Genomic DNA, 22398 nt, shown 5'->3' with positions numbered 1-22398 from the left:
CTTAACTATTCCTTTCTCAATATGACACAATACCATATATTTGTAGGGATGAGTATACACAAACATATGTTTGTATATACACAGTTCATGCGTGAGCCCATTGATTTGTACGTAGGAGAAAGCAACAAGTGAAATAATTCATTCTAGTGCCCTGCTATTTGTGCCACTTCGCAGTCACTATATTCTAGAGCTTCATGATAAACGATCCTTCATGAAATAATTTTAAGCTGGAAAGTCTTTGAAACTTTTTAATCAAAGAAAATAACTTAATATTTACTTTAATATTGGTATTAAACTATCAGTGCAAATACCAACTCAGCATAGCCTTTCTTTGTGTGCTATAATAATCATTGCAGTTCACGAACTTTATAAAACCTCAATGATCAGGGATCTCTAAACATCCGATTATTCTCCATATAGAATAATCATTGTTTTTCACTTCTCATACTCTGTACTAACTCCTGCATCAATTCAAACTATCTGCTCGCCCATGTTCTTATAACTTTCAACAGTCTACTCTGAATAGTAGTCAAATGATCTTCAACCAGTTATCTTCACTGCAGCGTTTGCGTAGATCTCGAAAAGACTAAGAACAACGTCTCTTCTTATCATGATAGAGAAAACAGAGAAGAGACGAAGACGAAAGGGTTGTAGTTCTTGTGCTCAAAGATTTGCAAGAATATTATTTAAACAATGTCTTCATTACTGAAAATATATATATCAAATCTATTAAAAGATAATTTAATTCCTTCCCCTAGAACTAAAACAATAAAATGACTACTACTACTACTACTACTACTACTACTACTACTACTACTACTACCGCTACTACCACTACTACTACTACTACTACTACTACTGCTGCTGCTGCTACTACTACTACTACTACTACTACTACTACTACTACTACTACTACTACTACTACGACGACGACGACGACGACGGTGGCGACGGCGGTGGCGACTACTACTACGAGCGTGGGATATCCACTGGAAGCGTTGGGTAACCTAAATAAATAGCGAAAGGAATATATACGTCAGAATTTCAAGTGATCCTCACTGTGAATGTATCTCAGTGCAATGGTCACAAAGAAGCTTTCATAGGGTGAGCAAAATCTTTAAAACAAGCAAACATTGTCTTGTATCACTGTTACTAATAATAGTCCTTTTCTTTTTTCTGTCTCCTTCCTAAATATTTACGAAATTCCGCTTTGTTGAACATCGTTAATTTGTCTATTTATTTATTTGTTTATTTATATATAACTCAGCGAAAGATGCGACTGATACGTGTTCGGTTACTATGACCTGATAGCAAATAACAATGTACCTCTTAAGGCCTTTACATTAGAGGAATTTACATACTTTAACACACAATATATAATGGAGTATTTTTACCTCTCTTGCATCATACAACATGCTTTCATATTCTGGCACAGGGCCAGCAGTTTTTGAGGAAGAGGGAAGTCGACTGGTACTTATCAACCTGGAAAGGATGAAAAACAAAGTAGATTTCGGTGGAATTTAAGCTCAACGTTAAGACGAACGGAATGCCGCTAAGAATTTCGTCAAGCGTGCTAACAGTTCTAACTGCCACCTTTCATAATAATAATAATAATAATAATAATAATAATAATAATAATAATAATGATAATAATAATAATAATAATAATAATAATAGTAATAATAATAATAATTAGAAGTGTTATCATGTGCATTGTTTTGTCTTGGTATAAAAAGATGGGCTACAGTAAATATTCTACTCATACCACAGATTTGCTTGTCAGTTGTTTGACCTTAACCAGTTGAGCATACCCCTTGCTGGCTGATGATATGTGCATCTCTCATCACGAGCAGAAGTAGTGGGGGAGCATCATAGCCATGTGCTGAGATGAATTCTTTGGGGCTTGAATGATTCACCTTTGGAGACATGGGTGTTTTGCTCAACATCCTTAAACAAACCTTATTCAGGGACCTTTTGAGCGGGATGGGCTACACAACCCGAAGAAAATTCTAACTGGGCCCCACCTGCGAGGTCATGCGTTGTTTATCTTGATATGAGATCACCATGTCGCGTACATACGGTTGTGTTGCATGTACCTGGTGTACCCTTATCAGACGGGTAGTCATGATGGATATACTGGGCTTCGTATATTTTACCCCAATGTCACTTTGATGGCATGCACTGCTCTCTCAATCAATAATAATAATAATAATAATAATAATAATAATAATAATAATAATAATAATAATAATAATAATAATAATAATAATCCTTTCTACTATAATTTGGTGGGAGGAAGTTAGTTGGTTACATATCATCCCCAATGCTCCACTGGTGCTTATTTCATCGACCCCAAAAGGATAAAAGGCAAAGTCGCCTTCGGCCGAATTTTTTTTCAGGTCGTAGCGACGGGCGAAATACCGCTAAACATTTCGTCCAGCGTGTTAACGATTCTGTCAGGTCGCTACCTTTTTAATAATAATAATATTGGTTTCAAATTTTGTCACAAGGCCAGCAACTTTGGGAAATAGGGTAAGTTGATCACATCGACTCCAGTTACTCCATTGGCATATTTTTCATTCAACCCTGAAAGGATAAAAGGGAAAGTCGACCTCGGTAGAATTTGAAACCAGAACATAAAGACGGACGAAATGGTACTAAGCATTTTGTCCGGCATGCTAACGATTCTGCCAGTTCGTCGCCTTAATCATATAACATAATAATAGCACTTAGGAAAATGTATCTATATGGTTTTACACACACACACACACACACACACACACACACACACACACACACACACACACACACTCACACACACACACACACACACACACACGCACACACACACACATTCACACACAGTCAACATCATTTCTAAACGTGGAGGATGGGGTTATAAATAAAATCTTTATCAAGAGTTCTTGATGAGATCACTGCCACTGAGGTTGTGCTGAATTGTTGCGAGTTATGTGCAATCAAGATATGAGTAGAACCAAAATTCTAGGCGGCCGGTGTCCTCCGAATGCAATTGCGTGAAGACATAACGTCATACCTGAGTGCAGTTGGTCACAATAGACATACGGAGAAGAGTAAGACATGAATGCCTGAATAGAGGTAACATGATCACTTAGTGCGAGGAATAGAGGCCACTATATGAGTAATGTGTATGTGAGTAATGTGAGCAATGTGTGTTTGTTTGTGTGTAGGCGTGTGTGCTCTCATGTCTGTATGTGTGCGCGCGCGCATGTGTGTGCATCATTTACCGTATTGTAAAGATAAAATGATGATAATGATGATGATGAAGAAAAAGAAGAAGTTTTTTCTCATTCACATGACCAGCAGTTTTGGGATAAGGTATTAGTAATTTTCACTTATCCTAATATTATTTTTATATGTATATATATATATATATATATATATATATATATATATATATATATATATATATATGTGTGTGTGTGTGTGTGTGTGTGTATCAAAGGACATACTATGTATGTCTACCTGCCTGGAAATAACAGTCAAAGCTCTTATTTAAATCGCCGGAAAAAACTGGTGATGACTACAGAAATCAACCGTCTCTGGGCAAACGGGCTAGGACAATATCTCAACATACATTCAAGTATTTGGCCTCACGTGGACTGGTTTCTGAACTGGAATTATAGCCTCACGTTCTTCAGCACGCGTTACAATGATGAAAAGCCACGACCTATCACGTTGTAGTTTGGGCTGCAACAGCCTCACCTTTTACAGTACGCGTTACTCTAATGGAAAGCCATGACCTTTCACGTTGAAGTGTGCGCTGCAACTGATTCGTTGAAACCAGAACGTAACTATATGTGACTATTTAATCGTGCCATATATAAAAGAAGCCTTGGAACTGTCTGAATTTCAAAGGGTCTTTCTGAAGCTGGACATAGTAAGCATAAAATCGCCGAAAACCTTGTGATCTTGCCTTCAACAGTTAATAGAGTAATTGTCCAATTCACCAGAGAGAGAAGGAGTCCACATCACTTCACCCAGATCAACCTGGGCCCTCTGACAGGACCCTTCTCTTTTTTAAGAGTAGTGTGGAGGATAATCCACGTTGCAAGACCTCTAATATAGCAGAAAAAATTGATGCCAGTCCCAGAATAGCTGTCAGATATCTCCACAAACTTGGTTACTATGGCACTTTGTCGACCAGCCAACATCTAACGGAGAAAAGATTGGGCCAGTGAGATGGTGGAGCGGCCACTAGCATTTTGGGACACTGATGATTCCAGACTCGCTGTATTTCCTGACAGTGGTTGAGTGTGGGTCTGGAAATTCTGTGATCAAGAATTTGATGTGAAAAGATTGCAGTGGACAATGAAAAACGGCAGCTATTCTGTGATGGGCTGGAGAGCAGTTTGGAGCAATGGTTGATCAGAGCTAGTGAAGTGTAAGGGAAAGGTAAACTCAGATAAATATATGTCCATATTGCAGAAAGGATATCTTCCAATCTTCTCCAGTAGTAAAATGATTGAAGAATACTCTTTATATATGGAAGATGGGGCTCCTTGTCACACAGCTAAAATGACCCAAGATCTGTTGAATGAGAATGGCATTAAAAAGCTTCCATGTCCAAACCAGTCACCAGGTATGAAACCTATTGAACACCTCTGGAAAATAATGGACAGGACACTTCATAAAAAGAACAAGAAAGTATCTTCAAAACCAGATCTTTTGATGTTACTGCATTAAACTTGGCGAGACATTCTGCAATACAATATTCGTCATCTGATCAGTAACATGCTTCATAAGGTCTTTGCACTGAAAAATGTAAAGGGCATATCTACTAAATATTAAATATTCACATTATAACAAGAAATAATTTGAATGTATAATCTCAGCTTTAAATAAATGTTAATGATTATAAGAGTGTCCAGAAGAAAACCAAAACTTTCAGATAGGGACCGTCGGACTCTTACGTGAATTGTTAGAAAGGATCACAAAAGTACAGCTCCTAAAATTCCTGCAGAGTCTAATGACCACCTTGAGAACCCACTTTCCACAAAAGCTGTTCGCCGGGAGCTCCACAAAGCCGGATTTCACGGGAGGGATGCAATCAGAAAATCACTACTTTCAAAAACAAACGTTGCAAAGCTTTTACAGAATTGGTCCCTAGAGCAGTGGGAGAATGTTATTTTCGTGGACGAGTCATCCTTTACCTTATTTCCGACAACCGGCCGAGTATACGTGTGGAGACAGCCAAAAGAAGCATTTAACGCAGACTGCCTTCTTCCAACTGTTAAACACGGAAGAGGATCTGTGATGATCTGGGGTGGGGTATATCTTGGAAATCCGCCGGCCTAATGGTGTCCTTTCATGGCAGAATTAATAGTTAAGACTATTTAAGCATTTTATCTGATCAAATTCATCCTATGGTTGCAGAACTGCTTCCGAAGGGAAACGCAATCTTTCAGGATGATAATGCATCAATTCATACAGGTAAAATTGTTACTGAATGGCACGAGGAACATTCTAATGAAGTCGAACATCTTATCCGGCCACCACAGTCCCCAGATCTCAATATTATTGAACATTTATGGTGCATTTTAGAAAACCAAGGAGTCGATATCCTCCACCATCATCACTAGAAGATTGTTTTAGCTGAAAATGGACAACAATTCCTTTGGAAACAATTCAAACTGTACAAGTCCATACCTCGTGGAATTCAAGCTGTAATTACTGCCAAATGTGGTCCTACCCCATATTAAAATAAATTTGTTTGAAATTTTAAGGTGTTTCCATTATTTTGCCCAACCCCTGTATATATATATGTATATATGTATTATATATATATATATTTATATATCACTTGTTCCAGAATTTTTTTGACAACTTTACTGAGATTTAACGTTTGATAGTTTTTATCCGGTCAGAAAACAGGATTTGGAAGCCGTCATTTTTGTGCTTGACTTCAGTCGTAAGACGACAAAACAATAATATCAACATTGCGACGATAGCACGTATTTTAAGCATTTATTGAGAGAAAAATGACCAAAAACCAAGTAAACAACACATATTTTGTAGTTTTAAGCATTCAATATGTATCCAATGCGAAAAAAAAGAATAAACAACATATTTTGTTGTTTTAAGAACAGAAAAAAAACCAAACTGTAAAGAAATGAAATATTTCACAAACACACGATTTTCGTTTTTCGTAAACACACATTAACTATACAGGGGAGTTCCCAATGCTTGATTTGTTACGATGGAAACAGGCACCTATATGTCTGTGGCTTTAGACTGGCAAAAATTACTCAAAATTGGCAAACTTTAAAAGTTGTTAACTGTTTATTTATTGATTTATGGCTAAAATGAATTTCATGCCAATAATGAGCATACAAAATTACATCAGTACATCAAATTTGAAATCATTTTACGACAGTCTACTATGCTTAATTTATCCATGCTTACTAGCTGAAATCTATAACTTTATACTGCTGTACATTACAGTAAATACACAAACACATGTATGCACCAACACACACGTGTGTCAATCAAACAGAAAAAGATGTTTAGCCCCACCCCATGTGAGTAATATTTGCATAGACCATCAAACTAAGGTGTTCTACCGATAAGCGTCTCATCGGTTCCTTCTAAGATATAGCAAATGGAAGGTACACCGTTTTTGTAGAAACAACGTACGTATGACTGCATTATCCTATGTGTTATTCGAGGGAAGAGTGCTACTACTTCTAGCAGATCGAGCGAGCACATACAGTCTAGTGTACAGCAATGTGCATTCTGAGGCTTGCTACAACAAACAAAGTTCGATAATTTGTGAAATTTTCTCCGTACAAGAATAACTTACCTATAAACACAGCACAAAACCAAAAAAAAAGCAAGACAAAGCCTCATCTCAATCAAAGAGTACATTAGTTAAACGATTCCTAATATTTATTTTAACTGCAACTCTTACATAATTGTCTATTATTTAATATTTGTAAGAAACCATTTAAATAAAAATGCTGTAATACCAAATACTTAATGTTACTCTTTAAACTCCAATAATTTTAACATATTTCAAATCGTGTGACATACAGATTAGATTTTTACTTCAAACACATAATTTCACACACAAGGCTAAAACCTCTCTGCAATGATTTTGTATATTCACAATCATATCTTTTGATATATTACAGACAACTTTCAGTTCATAAGCTGTTATTTGCTCGTATATTTCCCTTTCTATTATCAAATTTCTACTCTTGAAGATTATCTGCTACTATAAACACCTCAATTAACTCTAATTTAGCACCTATAAACCAGTCAACCATATTTCTCCTATACCATCTCCCGTGTGCACAACAGTGCGTGGACAATATCATTTAAATCTCAAAATCAGTAACACGTATTGACCCAAACCAACACTATTAATCTTTGTGTAATTGCCCGTTCTTTCCAGACTGCGGTCTACCTTAGAATGAATAATTCATGCTTAAAGCATTATGAAACACATAGTATTGCGTAAAGAGATTTCTTGCCAAAATAACGAATTATAGTTCTGTTGTAGTTCGGAAGGCAGTCATAAAAAATTGATAGCAAACTGAATCAAATTCAGAAGAGTGAAATCTGTTGCGAATTGGTTTGGGCGTCAAAAGTATATTTCTTTTTCTATTCTATGAATTACTTCACCTACATGATACTGTAAATCATAATGTTCGCTAATTTATAAGGTATTCCAACAAAAAGTGATGTAGATAAAAGGTTATTTTCGTAACTGCATAACTGGAGTTCAATATATGTTGCATCGAGACCAAGTGATTTCTGCTATAGATTTCGATTGACAAATGTCCTGTGAATAGTAATTAACAGATGAGAGAGGTACAACACTGACGAAATGCTTTCTGCTTTCTCAGTGCCTCTTCCTATTGAGCTGATATCCTATCGATGTCAACCACCAGCCTCTTGATGTACCGATAGACTTAGAATCAATCACTTCTGAGTTTGATTTTTTAAATGACTCTTCTCTCTCAAAATGATGCTCTTATGCTCTCTCTCTTTTTACTTGTTTCAGTCATTTGACTGTGGCTATGCTGGAGCACCGCCTTTAGTCGACCAAATCGAACCCAGGACTTATTCTTTGTAAGCCTAGTACTTATTCTATTGATGTCTTTTGCCGAACTGCTAAGTTAGGGACGTAAACACACCAGCATCGGTTGTCAAGCGATGTTGGGGACAAACACAGACACACAAATACACACACACACACACACACACACACACACACACACACACACACACATACATATATATACATATATACGACGGGCTTCTTTCAGTTTCCGTCTACCAAATCCACTCACAAGGCTTTGGTCGGACCGAGGCTATAGTAGAAGACACGTGGCTAAGGGGCCACGCAGTAGGACTGAACCCAGAACCATGTGGTTGGTAAGCATGCTACTTACCACACAGCCACTCCTGCTCTCGCTCATGTTAAGAAAATAATTATATGAATTTTACTGATGCCATATTTCAATATCCTGCAGTACGTACGTTAGCTAACCAGGACATACATGGTTCGATTCGGTCGGAAAATTTTGTTATATTAACACGGACAATGATGGATAATAGAAAAAAGTGAAAACGACAAAGAGGGCTGCAGAAAAATGCGGCAGCTATTTTTAGCGAGTCAAGAAATAGGTAGAGAGTCTCTTATTTTAATGTTTCATTTTGCGTTTGGCGGGATTAACGAGATAGTGTTATGGCCTTCGCAGGTTTTTCAAGTGTGGTTAGATAGATAATATGGATGTTTGAGCTGGACGTCGGTAAGTCTAAGGTTTCTCCTCGTATGTGTGTGTGTGTGTGTGCGTGTGTGTGTGTGTGTGTGTGTGTGTGTGTGTGTGCGTGCGTGTGCGATGATCATTCAAATTTTGAAACAACATTCGATTTTGGGTTCCATTTAAGCTTTCTAGATTTTATTGCTCTGAAGAGTAAGCTAGATTTCGGTACAAGGTTTTGCTTATAGGCGCAGGCGTGGCTATGTGTTAGGAAGCTTGCTTTGCAACCACGTTGTTGCAGGTTCACTCCCCTTGCTGGCATCTTGTCAAGTGCCTTCTACCATAGCCTCGGATCGACAAAGAACTGTGAGAGGATTTGGTAGACAGAAACTGAAACAAAAAAACAGGTGTATTAGTTTGACGCTCGGGAAGGTGAGAAAGTCCTTTATGCTTCGAGCCTACCCTCTTCAACAGAAAGGAACACGCGAAAAAAACTTTTGGAGTTAGTGATCAAACATGGCGACTGATGCATACATACATACATACATACATACATACGTACGTACGTACATACATACATACATACATGCATGCAAGGAATACAGTTGTATTAATAGCACCTTATTACATGTCTGGTACATATTTTATTGACTCTGCTTGGATGAAAAGCAGCATGAACATCAGAAGCATTTGAGCTCAGAACATAAGGTTTGGATGGGCGTAAAACATAATTTAAACAATCTATCGCTTCCTCTAATCTGCTGCCCTTCCTCTTTATATAATAAGTATTATTATCAATGTGCAGCAATTCATATAAATAACCGTGCCATTACTCATAAATTCTAACACACACTCACGCTCGCGCATGCACAAAGGAAACTCTTCTGTTGATACTGTATCACTACCTTTGTCTTACACTTCGGTGATTCAGGTATATTTGGCATTATTTAATCGAAGGAATCCTATTTTATCTAATTAATTACTTTACACTGTACAAACAATTATTTTCGCTTTCCATTTTATTTATATATTTTTACTTAGCTGATAATTTGCAGTGCTCGCAAACAGACTTATGTGGTCAGGCAATGATAACTGCTAACGCATATGTAGATATTACAAAAAAAAGAAGAGGTGTATACTGATGTGTACAATATGTTTTCCAAACCATGATGGTAGGGTGCAAATAAATAAATAAATAACAGCAGAGTCAAGGGCGTTAATCATACATAATTTTATTTCGTCCTTCGTTGTACTGAGTTGAAACAACACTAGATTTAAACTTGGGCACAATTCCCAAATTAGCGATCACGACCCAAATTGGGTGGTGGTATAATTCTGAAAAAAAAAAAACCTTGAAGAGAAAATATCTTTTTGAAATATTTCTAAAATGTATACAGCACAAAATTTACTACAAACAAAATATGAGCAAAACATTTCCATAAAAAGGAATAAAATCTTAATGCATTAAATATCTTGAAATATATTTTTATATAAATATTTCAAAAGTGGGTCATAGATTATTGATTTGTTAAAGTGTGTCTTGATGGTAAAAAGAACCGCAGCACTCATTGGTCAACAAAATATGTACAACCTGTGTTGTAGCTGTATTAAATTGATTACCCACCTCACCTATAATTTTCTAACCTTGTATCAATATGAGAATTAAATATGTGAAGTTGCGGAAGCAAGCTTCTGATGAGTAAACACCAAAATCACAACTGAATATCATTTATAACCTTGTTGTCATTGTTTACTTCCATTGTTCTTTTAACAACAATTTCTGGAAATAATGATAACAATGTCAAGCTTTACAGACAAAAATAATTCAACTTTTTGCTTAAATTTGACTAAATTGTATTTCCTGAGATATTTTCTTTTCTTAATCTAATCTCTTCTTTAGAATTTAGATAATTAGAAGAAGGAAAAATGTGTTGAGGAAAGAAAGAAATAAAAGACGGAAGTAACGGAGAAATATGTCTTGTTTTGTGACAGAAAAGGCGGCTGTGATGGAGGTAGAATACGAGAACAGGTATGATGGTGGTTTCAGAAAAAAAAAACAACGGAAATGTAAGAAAACTAGCTAAAAGTAGATTAAGCTCGTGGTAAACTGGTGTATTTTAAACGAAAAACAAAATACCCAGTATAATCTGAGAGAAATAAAAAAAAAAGCAAAGTAAAATCAACTGGTGTAATTCTGTGATTCCGCATATATATATATATGTATATACACACACACACACACACACACACACACACACACACACACACACATATATATATATAGGATAGCCCAAAGTAGGTTTACAGTTATTCAACTATCTCTTTTGCATTCATATGTTAACAGATTAGATCTTAATTATAAAAAAAATATGAAACCATTATTCTATGCTAATTTAGTTAATACTAAGATAGATATTTAAATGCAATAAGATGCTTAAAATAAATTTAAAGTGCCTACGTGATAAATGTAAACCTACTTTTGGGTCTCCTTGTGTGTAACCTACAAAAATTTCTTATACCAGTCATGTGACTATCCTCTACCAATCAAATCCTATTAAAACGTGTACTGATTTGAGTCATGAACTCCCTATAAAAATAGGGCAAACTTCAAACAATAATCAGAAGCAAGAGAGCTGTGACACAAGCCACGTCTTTCTATTTGAACTTTTTCAAAATTAGTGTAAGCTGTGAAACCGGTTAAAGCTTCAAGTATATTGATAAAAAACATTTCAACTACTCTCAGTGTATTATCATCTTCTAATTTTCCCTTATATATATATATATATATATATATATATATATATATATATCATAAGAAACAAATTAGGGATGTCGATTTACACAGAATATTATATACATTAAATACAAAAAATATACATATGTATGGATATAAAATAGTCCGACTTGCAGAAGATAAATGATATCAGGAGTTAAATGGGTAAAGTTTTACGAGACCAACAGTTGTTTCTGGGGGCTTGGTGGTCTGGAATAATGATAGTTACTTGAATCCATTATCAAATAACACCGCCTCCGTCTTCAGGGGGGAATTTTACAATGGAGAATTTTATATTTGAGGTGTGGACAGGATGGAGTTTAAAGATGGAATGATTTTGTGGAGAACTAAGTGTGTTAGGAAGGGGAGTTAGTGTGTTTATATAGGGAGTAGTGGGAGGAGATAATATTTCAGGTTTAGGGTTAATAATGAGGCTAGTGAAGCTAGAAAAGGAGGAAGGTGAGAGGAAGGGCGAATGGTGGCTTAGAAGCCTTTTCAACTATCTCAATCTCCAACTCTATAGCCTTCATACAAACTATCACAAAGATCATCACTTACATAGTACCTAAACTACCCCTTCCACCCATCTTTCATCTCTACTAAAATCAATAGCCTCATTATTAACCCTAACCCTGAAATCTATTTTCTCCTCCGAATACTCTCTATCTAAACACCACAACTCCCCTTCCTAAAAAACTCTGTTCTCTACAAAATCATTCCCTCTTTAAACTCCATCCTGTCAACACCTCAAATGTAAAATTTTCCAATGTAAAATTCTACTCTGAAGACAGAGGCGGTGTTATCCGATAATAGATAAAAGTAACTATCACTATTCAGGACCACCCTAGAAACAGCTGTTGGATTCATAAAAATCTACCCTTTTAACTCCTGATATCATTTATATTCTGTAAGTCGAACTATTTTATATCCATACACATGTACGTTATTTGTATTAAATGTATCTAATATTCTGTGTAAATCGACTTGCTTAACTTGCTTTTCATTACATTTACCCATCTACTGACTCTTTCATTGACCTCAATTGTAGCTGCTATGCTTTTGTCGGTCTTCCGGCATCTGTCTAGATGTTTATATCGTTTATATACATATGTATATATATCATAGATATAGGTTTCAAACAAAGAAGACTACGCGTGGTATAAATAGTGGAAAATTAAAAAGAAAACAAAGAATATGCACATTAGATATAAGACATAGAGGCTTTTTAAAGCAAAACAAATATATATACATACAATTAGATGGTTTGAGGCGGAATTATGAAGTATGAAAATCATTATTACCGGTATCATCAGAGCTGATCCCTGGCTTTGAATGAACACTGATTTCCAAACGGTGTTGGGTCTAACAGTACCGGAGTGAAAGGATAACATGCAAGGGAGGTAAGCAGTTCTGGAAGTGGAGCAATTAAGGTAGATACAAATACTGGAATACGAATAGTGTATGGGATGTATGAAGATTAGTGGGATTATTGGTATTGGTAAGGTTAGTAGTGTCCTGTAATAGCATAGATTAAGTTGTCAGAGGCACAGGTGCCTCTGAAAACTTAATCTATGCTATTACCTGCTAAGGGTACGGAAATCCCTATAAAGGCCAAACAGGAATGTCACACCGACGAAGAACAACTCTTCACAAAGAACAAATCGTCTACCCACAATATAGAAAGATACAGGTCAGTGAGGACATAGAAAGATGTGCTACGATCCTTAAACCGAACTTCCTAATTTTCCCTTTTTATCAACGTTCACAGAACACCTCAGCACAGCAAAGATTAAATAAAGGGGCAACTTTCATTAATAGATATTATCCACAACTCAACATGAACACACAACTTAATACAGGACACTACTAACTTTGCCAATACCAATAATCCCACTAATCTCCACACATCCTATACACCATTAATATTCCAGTATTTCTATCTACCTTCGTTGCTCCACTTTCAGAATTGCATACCTCCCTTGCATGTTTTCTTTTCACTCAGGTACTATTAGACACAACACTGTTTGGAAATCTGTGTTCATTCAAAGTCAATGATCAGCTCTGACTTTTAATAATCTTTGTTATGATTCATAATAAGCATTTTTATACTTCATAATTCCACCTCAAATCATCTAATTGCATGTATATATCTTTGCTTTTCTTAAAAAAGCCTTTATGTTTTATGTCTAATGGGCATTTTCTTTTTACTTTTCCCCTATATATATATTTATATATATATATATATATATATATATATATATATATATATGTATATATATATATATATATATATATATATATATATATATATATATATATATATATACACGTGTGTATATATGCATGTATATATATATATAATGAAGCCAGTATGCTCCGTTGGATGTGTAATGTCAATGTGAATACCCGTCAGAGTGTAAGTATCTTGAGAGAAAAGCTGAACATTAGAAGCATCAGTTGTGGTGTGCAAGAGAGACGACTGCGCTGGTATGGACATGTGGTGAGAATGGATGAGGATAGCTGCGTAAAAAAGTGCCACACTCTAACAGTTGAGGGAACTCGTGGAAGAGGTAGGCCCAGGAAGACCTGGGCTGAGGTGGTGAGGCAAGACCTTCGTACATTGGGCCTCACCGAGGCGATGACTACTGACCGAGACCTTTGTAAATGTGCTGTGCGTGAGAAGACCCGGCAAGCCAAGTAAGATCGTTGCCAGTGCCCCTGGACTGGCTCTTGTGCGGGTGGCACATGAGATGCACCATTTCGAGCGTGGCCGTTGCCAGTACCGCCTGACTGGCTCCCGTAGGATTTTCGAGTGAGATCGTTGCCAGTGCCCCTGGACTGGCTTGTGCGGGTGGCCATAAAAGACACCATTTCGAGCGTGGCCGTTTTCGTGCGGGTGACACGTAAAAGCACCCACTACACTCTCTGAGTGGTTGGCGTTAGGAAGGGCATCCAGCTGTAGAAACTCTGCCAAATTAGATTGGAGCCTGGTGTTGCCATTCGGTTTCACCAGTCCTCAGTCAAATCGTCCAACCCATGCTAGCATGGAAAGCGGACGTTAAACGATGATGATGATGATGATGATATATATATATATATATATATATATATATATTTATGTGTGTGTGTGTGTGTGTGTGCGTGTGTGCGTGTGTGTGTATGTGTGTATGCATATGTATATGGCATGATTGTGTGGTTAAGAATCTCGCCTTGCAACCACGTGATTTCGCATTCAGTTCTACTGTGTGACACTTTGAGAAAGTGTCTTCTACTATAGCCCCGGGTCGATCAATGCTTTGTGACTGAATTTTGTACAATGAAGCTGTGTGAAAGCCTGTTATACGCACACAAAGAAACACACCCACCCACACACAAACACACACACATACACACGCACACACACACATACACACACACACACACACACACACACACACACACACACACACACACACACACACACACATATATATATATATATGTACACTGACGTGTATGTGCATATTTGTTTGCACCCCCCTCTTCACAAACGGTGTTAATTTGTGTACATCAGCATACCTTAGTTGTTCAGTAAAAGTGACCAATAGAATAAGTATCGCACTGTAAAAAACCGTTCAAGGCAAGATTTGTGGATATCGGAGAGTGGACGTTTGGACAGTGGCATACATTTGAATAACGAAAGAAAAACATGTCAAGTACAATACAACATACTATAATAGAGTGTAACACTAGCGTATGTATGCATCTTTACGTATGTATACTGATACAAAGATAAATAAATACATGCATATGTAAATACATATGAGCATAAACGTGCGCGAGCACATACACACACATATACTCACGCACGCAGTTATACACACATACATTACTGAAAGAAAATTTGGCAATGACTTTATGTATGCTTAGTGATCATCCACCGTGGAACATTATATGTTCAAGCTCGCTGTTCCATCTGGCACTTGTATGGAGAAAGATTGATGGCAACTGACAAACGTTATGATGTTACGCTCTAACCGATAATGTTTACCACCTGAGACTCGAAACGACCAACAGCCGTAACATAGGTAACTGGTTATTAAAATAATCATGCTTCCAATGATTGTAAGAAAAAAGTAACTATTTTAAGGGGCAATTTAGCTCCATATATCATGGGCCGGAATTACTACACGACCTTATATTTTAACACGAACTAACTATGCACGTTGATATAGATTTCATAGTGATAAATAGAAACTACTTTGGAAAAGAAATGAACACAAGTGAAAAGAGGAGAAAATGGAGAGATAGAGAATAAGGATATTTTGATAATTGTAATAGAATTAATTTTGCTGTTTTTATAAATATTTATCAATATTGGCAGCATAACTATATATTAGTGAAAGAAATAATTTCAGAATGGAAAAATAAAATGTATCCCACAAGAGGAAACATGTATATGTGTACTTGCTCTCAATGACAGCAACATTTCAACATTGCCGTCAGGATTCAGAATGACAATAGGTAACATCACAATTTTGAATGAGTTCATGCTATGCAAGGATTGAAGCTTAGCTTTTTATTGCACCATCATGTATTTCTAACCACACTGGAATTTGAATTCAGAACGCGTAAAGGCATAATTAAATCTTGAATTGTAATGTAAACACATTGTTGCGTGTTTTTGATTGGAAGGTATACATGAGTAGATCAATCCATCATTTGGCTGATACTTAACTTATTAATCCTAGAATTATGAAACGTATAGTCAACAATAATAAGATTTGAGCTCATCTTAAAGAGACACAAATTGATGTGAAATATCATTCTTTTGTTCTGTACCCTTCTACCATGTCCAAGCCAAAGGACTTCTGGGATTTAAGCCCTGAGAGAAAGTAATGGAATTGATACTTTGCTTATAATATTATCGGGTATGTAAACTTTGAATATCACAAGTGTAGAAAGGATAACTGGAAACAATTACAATTTGTGAAAATGTATAGTTTAACAAACTAGCTATTATATGAATAATGTTTGCATCTGAATTTGGCAAAATACTGAAACTCCACATTGAACGACCATTGATGAAGAACAAGTAAAAGACGCTGAAAGCATCGGAAAAGAATAGACCTCAGTAAACTGAGGAATGCTATTAAACGGTGGGGTAGAAATATTACGTTTTTGTTGTTGGTGTTTAGCCCCAAGTCAGATCTGACCAGCAGCCTTATGGTCAAACTTTTCAGCCATGACTATTCCATTCTTTCTCAGACATTATTCAATGTGTTCTTCATAAATTAATACAGTATCTAGCATTGTGGAAAACATTGGTTGTTGTTTGAAGCAAATCAACTTGCTTATCGATTTATGTTTACAGTTTTCTATAGTTTCATTTATCGTCGAATCATTATATCATACGAGGTAACTTTTATTATAAATTGCATATATAATGTTAGCTAGGAGTTGAGGAAGAGTGGAATGAGAATAGAAGAGAAATTTATAAAGGAGGAAAAACCAAAACAAGAAAGATAGGATGTTAATAGTTTAACAGAAAGGTCAGTCAAAGAATGCAGATTTAAATGTTATGAAACGTTGTGTGTCTATTCGGAAAGCAGTTGGGTTGGATGATATGAGGATAGTGTAGTATCTGTGTGTCAACTAAATAAAATATTGTTCGGAAAAAAAATGAAACGCTGCTGGGGGTGGGGGATAACTTTCATTTATCATTTTCAGTAATATATCAAAGGGTTTGAAATGTTTGAACGTCCTAAATGGTTTATGCACACAAGAAAATAGCAACTCTGTTAAAAAGAGACAAATTGGAAAATATTTTGTAGCATTCAGAAATACAAGGTCTAAATGTATTATTAGAATGGTTATACATTATGACAAAGTATAAATCTGCATTGGATGTCATAGTTGGAGTTTTATTTCATTTTTAAGACTTCACATAATGTAGAGGGAAAAAAAAACCAGATGGTATTTTCAATGTGAATATGGGACTCGAAAGATTCATTTGAATTTTCGGAAATTGTCGGACTCTATATCCTAAAGCGTATATATAAGAGATTTACCTGTATCCACCGAGTACTTTATAGAAACAGTGTGAAACTGAACATTTGTAGCATCAAGCATCAACAAACAGAAATTTAGGAAAATAACTTTTTTCTGAAGTCAATAACCACAAATTTGCAAATGTACCCCTCGGACTTAATGTACACTTGACCGTAAATTAACTTATTTGTATGACTCTTCTTCAGTGACTCTGAACTTTTTCAGCTGCAATACTATGTATGTAGGCATGTATGTCATTATTCAGTTTATTTCAAGATTTCTCGCTAATAGAGAAAAAACCGGTTTCTAACCTAGATCCAAGGCTCTTTCATTGGAATTTCAACATCAACAACAAAGTATTTTTGTTTTTATGTATGTATGTATGTTTATGTATGTATTCTCATTCATATAGTTGCATATTTAGACATGCTCATATATATATATATATATATATGATAAACTTGTGGAAAGTTTTACATATTTTTACAGTCCCAGTGATGGATTGGATCTGTAGTCTTCGACTTCGATTTTTCCTTTCTGGTTTTGAGTGGCCCAATTTCTCAAGATTGGTATTTAGGCAGTGTGCTACATATCCCAGGTCCCCAATAATCACGGGTATAAACTTGAACTTGTAATCTGATGAATACATGCATACATGTATATGTATGTATACACATTATGAAGGCGCGTGGCCTAGTAATTAGGGTGCTGTACTCACGATCTCAACCTCGTGGTTGTGATCCTGGAACAGCCAGTCGTTGTGTTGTCCTTAAGTATATCCTTTCACGTTACTCCAGTCCACTCATTCGTCTGTGAAAGACGACCGTTTCTTTCAGGGGTGATGTAGGCCTGTTCACCTGGCCAGTGAAGTGACATCATTCGAAATTTAAAACAGTTCGATTAAACACATTATGATCAGCCGTGAAAAACAGCACTAGATAGTCTGGTCGCTATAGTGGTATATCTACATATATGTATATCTATCTTTCTGTCTATGTTTCTTTCAATCTATCTATCTGTCTTTTCAATCTATCTACCTGTCTGTCTCATACCATGGAAGACTGAGCGTTAAGAACATTGTGCACTCACACAAATTTATACTTTACACTTGTAGGTTCACAAGTTACTAATAAGCCCAGCCCTTGATAAGAAGAAAATATGCTTGCAGGTATTGCAATCCAAGCTTTCTTTTTCACTACATTGGTGGTGCATTTTTCGAGCAGCTCGCTTAAATTCTGCTTGCAAAATGAGTGCTATTTTCTTTTTGAAAACACTCACACCTTCTTTTACCTGTTTCCTCTATTGGTGACGATGAGAAACATTGCTTTTCCAATCGATCTTCTATATATCCCATGCATTGAACGAGTGCTACTGACAACATGGATTCCAGTACAACATGTTGCATGGTCAATTGTCGATGAATAAAACGGCATCTCCGCCAGGTTAGCTTGGTGATGAGAGTTATTAGAAACCCAGCAAGACAAAACCTCTCAAAAGGGTGAATAAACCCTTTTGACAGGTATAAGATCAAAGAGTATCTAGCAATAACACGCGCATTTGGATCTTCCAGGTTGGTGCCCAGTGTGCTAGAAGGCACCCCTCGAGTAGAAGGTCACTCTGATATAAAACCATATATACAATATGTATGTACACAAAGGGTGCGTGTGTACGTGCATATCCCTGTGCGAATGTACATGATCAGTTTGTGCATCAATGACACCAGTTGCCATCCTCATAAATCTAGTTGTTAAGTTCAGTTGTGATATGTTTTAGGAGACCGGTGATCAAAGACATCTATATATATATATATATATATATATATATATATATATATATATATATATATATATATATATTATCGTAGGTATCTTGCAGACTAGTACCTTGAAAGCACTGTATTAATAAATTTGTATCATTATACTAATGTACAGGTATCTATATTTCGTTTAATTATTTGAATTTAACATTTGTTTTCTTTATGGCGGTGAGCTGGCTGGGCAAAACGCTTAGCGGTGTTTCGTCAGTCTTTGAATTTTGAATTGAAATGGTCGTCTTTGTATTTCATCTTTTCGGGGTCGATCAAATAAGTACTAGTTGAGTAGTGGAGTCGATGTAATCGATTCAACCCCTTCGAAATGTCTGGCCTAGTGCCAAAATTTGAAAACAATATTTGTTAAATTTAAAGTGTATTGACCGAGGTAACTGACCCTGTTTCGGAAAAATCCGTCTCCTGGAAATACTTTGGATCCAAAGATTCCGGAAAATCGATGTTGTACCTGTATAAGATCATTGATATGATTTCAGGGGTATGTCTAACTCCAAAAGAGAAACATTGATTCCGACGCTCCATTTTACACTCTTGGTCATTCTTACTAGAAGATTCACAGCATAATAATTTTTGTTATTTAGTATAAGCAATTTTTATTGAGTACACTAGCGATGAATATCTTTCAAGAAGTTCGCTTCGAAACTGTTTTCGGGTTTGATTCGAAAGTATATATATGTTTTTATCTTATAGCCGGGAAAGCGGTTCTCACCACCTGTTACAGAACATTCGAGTCTAGTGGGAAGTAGAGAGGAAGCTGTTCTCAAATTGGAAACCTGGTCCAAATGCTTGCAACAGACTGGATTTCACTAAAGGCACACAAAGCGGCAAATGGTGGCGGGTTAAAACTATCGATGTCGGGTTCGATCCAAATGCATAATAAATTGAATAAAACTCTTCTACTGTAACTTCCAGTCGTCTAGATTATTGAGAGTGGGATTCAGCAGATGGAATTTATGTGGGTGTCTAACAGGGACCACTCCTATTCTTTTTATGTCTAACTAATTCCATCACTTTGTTTAATACCACCACCTGGCTTTTAGGTGACTTTTACCAAGTTCACTCTTCTACAGGCATAAATACCAAGTCTTTAAACAGAGAACTATCGTCTTTCTACCCAGTAATTTCGGTAGCCCCGAGAAAGACCATACGTTCTACCTTTCCTCCCGTGACTAAGAAATAAGGTAAAAGCAAAACCCATTGGTATTCCCACTACAAATAATGATTTTTTAAATATTTTGATAGAAAGAAAACAAAAAAAAAACGTTACTGACAAGGCTGCAACTATTAAATTACTAACATATTCAGGAATGCAGGAACAATCACTACAGAATATTTTAAAATCATTTATGTAAAAAAAAAAGAAATATATATATATGTATAAAAAAATAAAAATAAATTAAGAGCAAACTGCAAATATTTCGTACTTACATCATACTTGTTCTTGGTTTATTAGGAAAAATACGTATATACCGAGAAATTTTACCATTACTCCTGATATTACTATCTTAGTAATGTTAATATTCATATCATACGCGCTATTTTGACAACACGTGTACTCCGTTTTATGCCTCCATCAGACAGGCAAGAGATCAATTAATGCACTTCAATATTATCGATTTTGAAAAAAAAGTATTTATACATTAATACAATTCTGCGGCTGGAAATTAAATACAAACAAACAATAATTGTTCACTGTAGAAGTTTTCATTTAACCTAAAAAAAGGAAGTGAAGAAAAGAAAAACAAATGATATGTGGCACACATGTATTAAACTTTTCTATCATCGTTTGCACTTGCCTTCTTTATTTTTCAGAGTTGTTGGTACTCGAAATCATTATTATCTCGGAATGAATGCGTACAACATGTTGATGTTAATCTGAGAGCGCCAGAGTCGGTAGTTTGACGTTTGTAGAAGTGTTTTTGTTTTCCATAAACATGTTGTGTGGACAGTGACTGAGAAAGAAATTAATCGGAAGGAGATAGAGATAGAGAGAGAGAAATAGAGTGAGAGAGAGAGAGAGTGAGAGAGAGATATAGAGAGTCTTTGAAAAAAGATGTGCTGGTATTGTTGATTAACCCCAGGTCAGTCCTGGTGCAGGGGACCGATGATCAAAGGCACATTTTGTAATTTTTTTTCTTTTTCTACGCAGTGTAATTTAGGACTATATTATCCACTATGAAATCCTTTTTTTTAAAGGTCGAAACATTGAGGGAGAGTTCTGCTGTTATTTCTAGCAGGCTTAGTGACCAGAAAGTGGCTATCACGTTGGCTCGTGAAATACTACTGTTGTTATTGTAGGTGCTTGTTAATTTGCTTTTATAGGAAGGAATAGAGAAATTTAAAAGAGATAAAATAGGAAAGATGAGAGGAAATGAGAGAGAGAGATAGAAAGATAAAGAGAGAGAGAGAGAGAGAGAGAGAGAGAGAGAGAGAGAGAGAGAGAGAGAGAGAGAGAAAAGAAAGTGAAGGGATGGGAATAGAGTATGTTTTGTGAAAACATTTGTGGTGTGGGTGATGATAGAAAATGGTAGCAGTGACGTCTGTCCGACGTCTGACACTAACCACAGGATTTTATCTATGTAAAGGTATTCCATCCATTTCGCGAAAGGAACAGCACTTTGTCAATTGAAGCACTATAGCTTATACCGTTTAGTATAGGTAAAATATTTCTTTTAATTCATTGGTTTATTTATTTATTTATTTGCACGCTCCTGAGATCTTGACAGGATGTTTTGAAAAGACGAGTAAACGGGGCTCATCTTCTAGAGATGATAGTGGTGGTGCTAGTGAGAGGAAATATAGCAATAGTTTCTACGCGCTCACAAATACATACATATACAAACTACCATATATTTTCATCTTTTACCATCTCACAACCCAAACAGCCACCTCAAATACTGATAAGAGTCGCAAGTACAAATAACTATTAATACTAAATGATATTCTCAAGTTTATGTATCTTCCTTCCGCCCTTTCCTCCCTTCCTTACTCCTGTAAACACATATACATACACATAT

At 36.0% G+C, this 22398-nt stretch overlaps 1 protein-coding gene across 1 annotated transcript in view; it reads right to left on the bottom strand.

Annotated features, from left to right (window-relative positions):
• LOC106871173 (innexin unc-9) overlaps positions 1-21710 on the bottom strand; it is a 740381-nt gene extending 718671 nt beyond the window's left edge. The window contains exon 1 of the mRNA XM_089347518.1: positions 20810-21710. The gene's annotated coding sequence lies outside the window, so the exon portion shown is untranslated. The remainder of the gene's footprint in view (positions 1-20809) is intronic.
• Between the last annotated feature and the right edge of the window lie 688 nt (positions 21711-22398).

This window comes from Octopus bimaculoides, chromosome 2, assembly GCF_046866305.1.
Source record: "Octopus bimaculoides isolate indiv1 chromosome 2, ASM4686630v1, whole genome shotgun sequence".
In the NCBI taxonomy this organism is placed as follows: domain Eukaryota; kingdom Metazoa; phylum Mollusca; class Cephalopoda; order Octopoda; family Octopodidae; genus Octopus; species Octopus bimaculoides.
Note: the sequence above shows the minus strand (reverse complement) of the source record. Positions and strands in the feature narration are given on the sequence as shown.